Source organism: Nyctereutes procyonoides, unplaced genomic scaffold, assembly GCF_905146905.1.
Source record: "Nyctereutes procyonoides isolate TBG_1078 unplaced genomic scaffold, NYPRO_anot_genome, whole genome shotgun sequence".
Taxonomy (NCBI): Eukaryota; Metazoa; Chordata; class Mammalia; order Carnivora; family Canidae; genus Nyctereutes; species Nyctereutes procyonoides.
In genome coordinates this window covers 58,535,372-58,544,618 of record NW_026575020.1, presented here as the reverse complement: position 1 = coordinate 58,544,618, position 9,247 = coordinate 58,535,372, and the positions used below count along the sequence as shown (strand labels likewise).

At 50.2% G+C, this 9,247-nt stretch overlaps 1 pseudogene; it reads right to left on the bottom strand.

The window, feature by feature from the left end:
• Positions 1 to 2,663: 2,663 nt before the first annotated feature.
• LOC129502366 (ubiquitin-60S ribosomal protein L40-like) lies at positions 2,664 to 9,247 on the bottom strand (annotated as a pseudogene).

Here is a 9,247-nt window from a genome sequence, read left to right as displayed (position 1 = left end):
GGAGAAGGCTGCACGAGGATGGAGGCAGAGACTGGAATACGTCTACAAGTCAAGGGATGCCAAGGATCACAGGACAAGCCCTGGAAGCTGAAAGGATTCAGCTCAGGGTCTCCAGGAAGAACCGACCCTGCTGGCATCTCGATTTCAGACCTCTGGTCCCCAGAACTGGGACAGGATACATCTCTGTTGTTTTACGTGTCGTGGTCCCCCCCCCCAAACTGTAGTAATGTGTCACGGCAGCCTGGGACACAAAGACAGCCAGGAAAAGGGATTTTCAGGGCTAACGCCGGGAGAATCTTGAGCAAATAGCTGGTCAACCTGGCATTTTAAAAATCTGCCGTATTTTTTGAACTCGAGTCAAAACACACGAGCTAGCTCTGGCTCACATAGTATTGAAGTTACTCCAGGTCACGGCTGGTAATGTTTCTACATCACAGTTCCTACCCTACCTGTCCCTGTGGTGTCAGCTTTGTATGGAATTTGGGGTCTTTCTTCTGGCTTGGTTGGCCATTGATACCAGGGGGTGCCCACTGCCTTCTCAGCAGCCCTGTGTGTCCCTGGGGGTGTGCAAACCCACCACATCTCAGCTTCTCCTCCTTTGGAAAGAGGAGATGCTCCCAGCCTGGGTCTCAAAGAGCTTCGTAGATGATCTGGCTTCCAGCGGAACGATGCAGCTGAGTGACAAAATGCCAAGTGGTCCTCACTGTCCTGCTGCTCCCTACGGGCCTTAAGACACTAGTGGGTTCACCTAGGAAATTGCCAGGATCTGGGTGGCAGCAGCCGGAGCCTGGAGGCCCCACCCCGGGAAGAGAGCTGGGTTGTCCCATGAGGAATATCTACTGGTTTCCTCCTGGCCTGAACCAGCAGACCCACTGATGATCTAACCAGTGAGACGCCTAGAAAGCACACAACCCCACCACCCGCCAGACCCTCTTCTCCTGGTTACGGATATAGGAGCTCGGGGGCTGGGGTATTCACCCCGGACGGAGCACAGCCGCGGCTCCTCCTTCTCCCTGACCCTTGGGCTGACTGTGCAGCAGCAAAGGAGAAGTCACGTTTGTCTTGACACCACCGGAGCCCGGCCTCATGCATCCTGAGCTCTCCTGCCTCCCCACTGTGGTCGGTCCCAGGAAGCTTGCTCCCCTGCGCGGGCTGCGGCCCTGGAGCCCCCGGAGCCCTTCCCTCCGTCCGTCTTCGGCAACACTGCGGCTAGAGATGTCGCTGCTCCCGAGCCAAGGCCTGCCCCCCGGCCCCGGCCCCTGGAAACACAGGCAAAACTTCCTGTGACCTCACGATTTCTGGAGTGCGGGTATGTATGTATGTATGTATGTATTTATTTATTTATTTATTTATTTTTATGATAGTCACACTGAGAGAGAGAGAGAGGCAGAGACACAGGCAGAGGGAGAAGCAGGCTCCATGCACCGGGAGCCCGACGTGGGATTCGATCCCGGGTCTCCAGGATCAAGCCCTGGGCCAAAGGCAGGCGCCAAACTGCTGCGCCACCCAGGGATCCCTGGAGTGCGGGTATTTAGAAATGTCTCCCACCTGGAAGCTGGGGTGGCCAGATGCTAGGGAGGGGAGGCCAGACTGAAGAGTCAGGTGGGCTGGGGACAGCCTCCGGGAGGGGACCCGTTGGTACCTGGAGGGGCCAGGGGATGAACACTTTTCTTTTTCTTTTTTTTTCTTTTTTTAAAAGATTTTATTTATTTTTTCATGATAGACATAGAGAGAGAGAGAGAGAGGCAGAGACACAGGAGGAGGGAGAAGCAGGCTCCATGCTGGGAGCCGGACACAGGACTCGATCCCGGGACTCCAGGATTGCGCCCTGGGCCAAAGGCGGGCGCTAAACCGCTGAGCCACCCAGGGATCCCCCTGAACGCTTTTCTTTTCTTTTCTTTTTTTTCTTTTCTTTTCTTTTCTTTTCTTTTCTTTTCTTTTCTTTTCTTTTCTCTTTTCTTTTCTTTTTTTCCTTTCCTTTCCTTTCCTTTCCTTTCCTTTCCTTTCCTTTCCTTTCTTTTCCTTCCTTCCTTCCTTCCTTCCTTTCTTTTAACTGAGACACCTGGGTGGCTCAGCACTTGAGCATCTGCCTTGGGCTCAGGGTGTGATCCCGGGGTCCTGGGATCGAGTCCCACATCGGGCTCCCCGCAGGGAGCCTGCTTCTCCCTCTGCCTGTGTCTCTGCCTCTCTCTGGGTCTCTCATGAATAAATAAATAAAATCTTAAAAAAAAATAAATATTTATTTATCCATTTGGGGTTGGAGGAGGGCAGAGAGAGAGAGAGAATCCCCAAGCAGATGCTCACAGAGCATGGAGCCTGATGTGGGGCTCCATCCCAGGACCCCGAGATTATGACTTGAGCTGAAATCAAGAGTCGGATGCCTAACCAACAGAGCCACCCAGGGGCCCCGAGATGAGCTCTTTCAAGAAGCTGCTCCTCTATTTCCCTCACATACTGTGTCGTCCATATACGTAAAAATAATACATGCTCCCCATAAAAAAACATATTTCTATTTTGTGCTTTCATATCTACTTGAGATACTCTAACTATGCTTTTGCACGTTGTGTTTTCCATATATATATAAAACGTACGCCCCAGTAAAAGTAGCTTATAAAATGGAGCTACAACTTAAGCAATCAATGAAGGGTGCAGATCGTAGGGAACTAGCTCGGCGTATTTCCTGGCGTGCTGCTGTCTGTGTGGTTACCACTCTGAGAGACACAGTGGCTGGCGGGGGCCTCCTCCGGCCCCCAGAGCTCGCCGCCGCTCTGACTGCCAACCCACAGGTCTGCCGGTCTTAGCGACCCGTGCACGCGGAATCGTGCAGAATGTGCGCTTCTCTCTCTGGCCCATTTCATGCAGCGCTGGTCTGCGAGGCTCAGAGAATTCACTTTATTACCTCTGGGTAGTGTGTCGTTGAATGTCTACACCACAAATGGACTCCTTGTTTTGTTGACGGGACTTGGCTTGTTTCACGTAGTAGATGTCACAGGTAGCGTTGACCTGAGCCCCATAGGAAGGGGGAGCGAAGGACACATAGGACCCTTTCCGGAGGTGAAACCTGTGGGTCAGAGGACAGCGGGGGGCCAGCTGCCCCCCCAACCCTCAAACCCTGACCGACAGGAGGTGAGAGGACCTGTTCCCCCAACCCTCGGAGGGGTGGCCCCTCACGTTGATTTGCATCCCTTTAACCATGAGTGAGGCTGAGCATCTTCTCTTGGATTCATGAGCCACTGGTTTCCTTTTCTGAAAGTTGTCCAAATATTCCATTCAAGTCATTGACCCATTTTCTTTTCTTTTTTTAAAAAAATATTTTATTTATTTATTCATGAGAGACACAGAGAGAGAGACAGAGACAGGCAGAGGGAGAAGTGGGCTCCCTGCAGGGAGCCTGATGTGGACTCCATCCCAGGTCTCCAGGATCACGCCCTGAACCGAAGGCAGATGCTCAACCACTGAGCCACCCAGGCACCCCCAAATATTTTATTCAAAAAGTTGACCCATTTTCTATCTGGTCATTCATCTTTGCTTATTGGTAAGCACCCTTTGTATATTAAGGAAATTAGGACCTAAAAGAAAAAAAGAAATTAGGACCTTGTATTTCAAAAGCATGGAAAGGAATTAATTTTATCCCCACAGCAAAATAGGAGGAGCTACTGATGTGGGTTTTGAGATTCAGCTGCTCAACCACGTGTTTCCCTTGCTTATATACCTTCATTGCACGATGTCAAAACAAAAAGTTGGTTGATTTTGTAAGTACTTTCAAATAAAAACACCCCCAGAACTAGAAGGCACCATCATTCTCCATCTTGTTTCCAAGGCCGGCTGCACCAACGTACTGCAGCACCCTTGCCTTCTGAGCCTAGACTGGACCTCAGAATCCTTCCTAACCAAGGGCTCCCTGCAGTCAGGAGTGACGAGTTGGTGTGAGTTGAGGCCTCTCTGCCTCCAGGATGGCTTGTCACCTCCTACTGGCTTCGTGAGAGGGTGGGGGAGGGCGGGATGGAGAGGAGGAGGGTGGGGGAGGGGGCTGGGTTGAAGCAGGAAGTGGGGAGGGGGAAGGGGGTGTCAGGAAGTTGCATGATTAATACGGAGATCCAGTTATTGGAGCAAGACTTGTGTGGGCCACATCTGTTGGTATCTGTCCATGCGTGTTGGCCCTGTAGGTGGGTTAGTTTGGTGACAAGGTTGGGGCCTTCCCAGGACAAAAGAGGAAGGGGCAGGCGGTGGGAAACAGGGAGCAGCTGCTGTCCCCTCCCCAAGGTCTTTGATGTCTTGTTCTAGGCCGGGCTGGCCAGGGCTTGGGTGTAAGCTGCAGACCTTTCAAGCACCCTTGTGTTTTGGGCTGAAGGTCTTTAATGACTGGACATTGTCCTGTTCTCTTTCCTATGAAGAGCGGCTTCCCCCTCTGGCTTCCAGGCGCCTTTGCAGTTTGAACTTGGACGTGCTGATGCTCCCCTTGCAGCTGCTTGCACATCCTTCCAACCAGTTCTCTGGCTTTGTGCCCCCTCAATATTCTTTCTCATCGCACTGAGTAGCGAGAGGCTTTTACGTAATCTGGGGGAAGTGTTTTAAGGTCCAGATGACCAGAGCTTGCGATCTGAATGTCTGGGCTTCTTGGCGTGGCAAAGTGGGCGGCAGGAGGTGCCCCGGACACTCCTTGCCCAGTCATCTCCTCTGTGTGTGTGTGTGTGTGTGTGTGTGTGTGTGTGTTTGTAGGTTCACACGATTCTCTGTGTACACGATCCCCTTTGTATGGTACATACACCACAGGTTCTGCATTGAAAAGCCAAAGCATCAAAGACAGGTGTTAAATCTCAAGTACTGAGCACCTGCCAGGAGCCAGGTTGTGGGCTGGGTGCCAGGGGAGCACCAGCAAATAATAACACAGGGGGATCCCTGGGTGGCGTAGCGGTTTGGCGCCTGCCTTTGGCCCGGGGTGCGATCCTGGAGACCCGGGATCGAGTCCCACATCGGGCTCCCGGTGCACGGAACCTGCTTCTCCCTCTGCCTGTGTCTCTGCCTCTCTCTCTCTCTGTGTGTGAGACTATCATAAATAAATAAAAATTAAAAAAAAAGAATAACACAGGGTCACTGCCTTCAAGGAAGGCTGCCCACCTCCCAGACTGGCAGACAGTGAGCTTCCTTTGCCATCCACATGTGATATGTGGCCAATGCAGAGCCCAAAAAGGCCGGTCTTTTTTTTTTTTTTTTGAAGAATTTTAAATTGTACTAAGACGTACACAATGTAAACCCATTAAGTGCACTCGCTCTGTAGTACAACCACCGCCACCATCTGTCTCCAGAAGTTTTTCATCATCTCAAACTGAAACTCTGTCCCCATGAATCACCAGCCCCCCCCCCCCCCCCCCCCCCCCCCCCGTCCCCGCCAACCAGGCCCTGGCAACCTCTCATCCTCATGAATTCAATGACTCCAGGTACTTCACATAAGTGGAATCAGAGAGGATTTGTCCTTTTGCAGCTGGCTGACTTCACCTAGCACAACGTCCTCAAGATTCCGTCATGTGTAGCCAGTGTCAGAATGTTGGTCCTTTTTATGGATGAATTAGATCCCATTGTGTGGATGGACCACATACTGCTTATCCATTGATCCATCGATGGGCACTGGGGGTGTTTCCACCCCTTGACTATAGATGACAGAGCTTCTGTGGATGTGGGCTGTACACATACCAAGCAGGGTTTTCGATATATTAAATTCTCGACATTTAGTACTTGGGGGATTTCACTCTCCAAGAATATCCAGTGTCCAGCTTCTTGTGAAAAATAAGGAGCTGCAGCCACACTGGGCTGCTGTCCTGTGGGTCAGTGATCGCAGTGAGCAGCTCCTTATCCTGGCCCGGTGGCGTCTGGACGCAGACCAGAGGCTGACCGCTCTATGTTATTGTGTTTATGCTGCTGTTTTCCTTTATTTATTTATTTATTTATTTATTATTATTTATTTTTAAAGATTTTATTTATTTATTCATGAGAGACACAGAGTGGGAGGCAGAGACACAGGCAGAGGGAGAAGCAGGCTCCTTGCAGGGGGGGGGGGCGATGCAGGACTCGATCCCAGGACCCCGGGATCATGCCCTGGGCCGAAGACAGGCGCTAAACTGCTGAGCCACCTAGGCTGCCCTGCTGTTTCCTTTTTAGTCGGGTTAAGAGAAAAGCAAAATATTTCCATTACCCGTGTCTCTATCAAACATGGAAAATAGGAAACGAGTGGAAAGGTCTTCAAGAATTGTGTTCCTACATGTGGAGTAAGCACACAGGGTAGGTCTGTGGGCCAAGAGCCCAGTGACTGTGTTTCATCCCCACCAAACGGGTCTCTCTCCTGTTTCAATGGACATTTTGGTGGATCTCTGGCTTGGGTTTTAGGAGTTGTAGATTCTGAATGAGGCTCAGATCCTACCAGTGGGTCACTAAGTCATCTAGATCATGAGATCCTAATCATTGGGTTAGTGAAATCCTAATCGACCCCACCACAAACTTGTTAGGCATGCAAAGCAGGTGTTGAGGGTTGAGTAGTGTCCCCTGGGAAGACATGTGCAAGTCCTGACCCTCCTTACCTCCAAATGTGACCCTTTATGGAAGAAGGGTGCTTGTGGATACAATTAAGGACCTGGAGATGACATCATCCTGGATTAAGTCCTAAGTCCTAATGTCCTATGTCCTAAGTCCTAATGTCCTATGTCCTATGTCCTAATGTCCTGCGTCCTAAGTCCTATGACAAGAAGAGTAGAAGGTACAAGCAGGAGGGGAGGCCATGTGACCACAGAGACAGAGATTGGAGTGAACAGCCACAAGCCAATGAGTGCTGGCAGCCACTAGAAGCTGGAAGAGGCAGGAAGGATCCTCCCCTACAGCATCTGGAGGTGTGGCCCTGGCGACACCTAAATGCAGACTTCTGACCTCCAGAGCTGTGAAAGAATGAGTCTGGGTTGTTTTAAGACCCCTCCCCCGCCTTTTGAGCTGCTTTGTCCCAGCAGCCACAGGAAACCAACATAGCAGGTGGCCAGATTATCTCTGTGGATAAAAGGGAAGTGTGGCATCCTTATGGATACACTTGACCCAGAATACAGAATGCTTTCAGCTTCATGGTGGCCCTGTGGTCCGCATGCCAGGACAGCAGGCCTTGCTCAGCCTATGTAATGGCAAAAGGGCAAAACTAAACTACGTGAATCCTCATTTAAACGGGCACAGGGAGGATGTGATGATTTCCCCAGGGTCTTTTTTTTTTTTTAAGATTTTATTTACTTATTCATGAGAGACACAGAGAGAGACAGAGATACAGGCAGAGAGAGAAGCAAGCAAGCTTCATGCAGGGAGCCCGAGGCGGGACTCGGTCCCAGGGTTCCAGGATCACACCCCGAGCTAAAGGCAGACGCTCAACCGCTGAGCCACCCAGGCATCCCATGCCCAGGGTCTTGTACATAATCAATGGCAAAAAAGGACATGGAACCCTATTTAAAAAAAAAAAAAGAAGAAGAAAGAGCGAAGTGTAGGTGATGAGGATTAATGATTCACTCAGGGTGAGAGGTGGCAGGAGGGCCCTAGCTTTGTGGATTATCTTTTTTTTTAAGATTTTATTTACTTATTCATGAGACACACACACACACACACAGAGAGAGAGAGAGAGAGAGAGAGAGAGGGAGAGGGAGAGAGGCAGAGACCCAGGCAGAGGGAGAAGCAGGCTCCATGCAGGGAGCCCGACGTGGGACTCGATCCCGGGTCTCCAAGATCTCAACTGCTGAGCCACCTGGGCGTCCTTTTTTTTGTGGATTATATTTTTTTATATTTTATTTATTTATTCATTATAAACACAGAGAGAGAGGCAGAGGCAGAGACACAGGCAGAGGGAGAAGCAGGCTCCATGCAGGGAGCCTGATGTGGGACTCGATCCTGGGTCTCCAGGATCACACCCTGGGTTGAAGGCTGCGCTAAACCGGTGCGCCACCCGGGCTGCCCTGTGGGTTATCTTTAAGAAGAATTTTCAGGTCCACAAAGCACCTCTTTGCAGTTGGAAAGTGTGAGTCTTTAGAATGAACATGCGTCCCTGTGTTCGCTTACCGGGTTATTTGAATTTCTTAGAATGGACTGTACCCATGTTTCGTGTGAGAAGAGCAAACCTCTTTTGAAAATGATATAAACAGAAAACATTAGTTGTTTAATCAAGTCTTAAGCGTTGCCATATTAAGAACTGCATGACCAAAAGCAAACCCTGAGCCAGAGACTTTTTAGGACTGGTCCTTCCTCCGGGGGTGTGCAGCATAGGACAAATGACTCATCCTGGACAGACGCGCTGTGCTTCTCATTGCCAGGGCCAGACGCTCACCAGTTACGTGCCACAGCCTGTTTACCTGAGGTTTTCACATAAGACACTGACCTTCCAGAGGGCTTCACTCTGCAGTGTGGTTTGTTCTGAAAGGCTGGTTCCTGCATTTGTTTTCCAGAATGAGTTTCTCCCAATGAGCTGCTCGGTTAAAAGAACCACTTCTCTAGTTAATTCCAGATGGGGAAGACATTCAACCATGGGGAAGACATTCAACCTGCATATTTTATTAGGCTGGGAGGTATCCATTAAGGTGTTTTCTCTGTTTAAAAAACAAGCAATCTGATGATTGCTTGAATCTGATGTTAAAAAAAGGTCATTTTGCAAAGTGAGCCAGCAGGAGTCACTTCACCAGGATTTGGCGGAGGACATCCTGCAGCAGGAGCTCAGCGAAGCCTTTTTTTTTTTTTTTTTTTTTTTTTTTTACTGCTCTAGTCAATGAAAGGGAAACTTTATTGAGGCCACCCCAGGGCCTTGGGGGCTGGGGCAAGAGGCCACCCTGAGGGCAAAAGAAGAGCCAGTGGAGGGGCCTTATTTGACCTTCTTTTGGGGGGTGGGTTGTTGGTGTGGCTGCACTTCCTCTTGTGGCAGTTGACAGACTTGGGGTACCGGCAAATATAACACTTGCTGCAGATTGGTTGCAGTTGTATTTCTGTGCAGCTGGAGGAGGAAGGCTCTATGATGCTACCTTCCTGGTGAAGCACCAAGTGCAGGGTGGACTCTTTTTCTGGATATTGCAGTCTGACAGAGTGTGGCCATCTTCCAGCTGTTCGCCTGCAGAAATCAGATGCTGCGGGTCAGGCAGGATCCTTCCTTATCTTGGATTTTGGCTTTGACATTCTCACTGGTGTTGGTGAGATCGACCTCCAGGGGGATGGTCTTTCCTGTCTGGGTCTTCTCGAAAACCTGCAT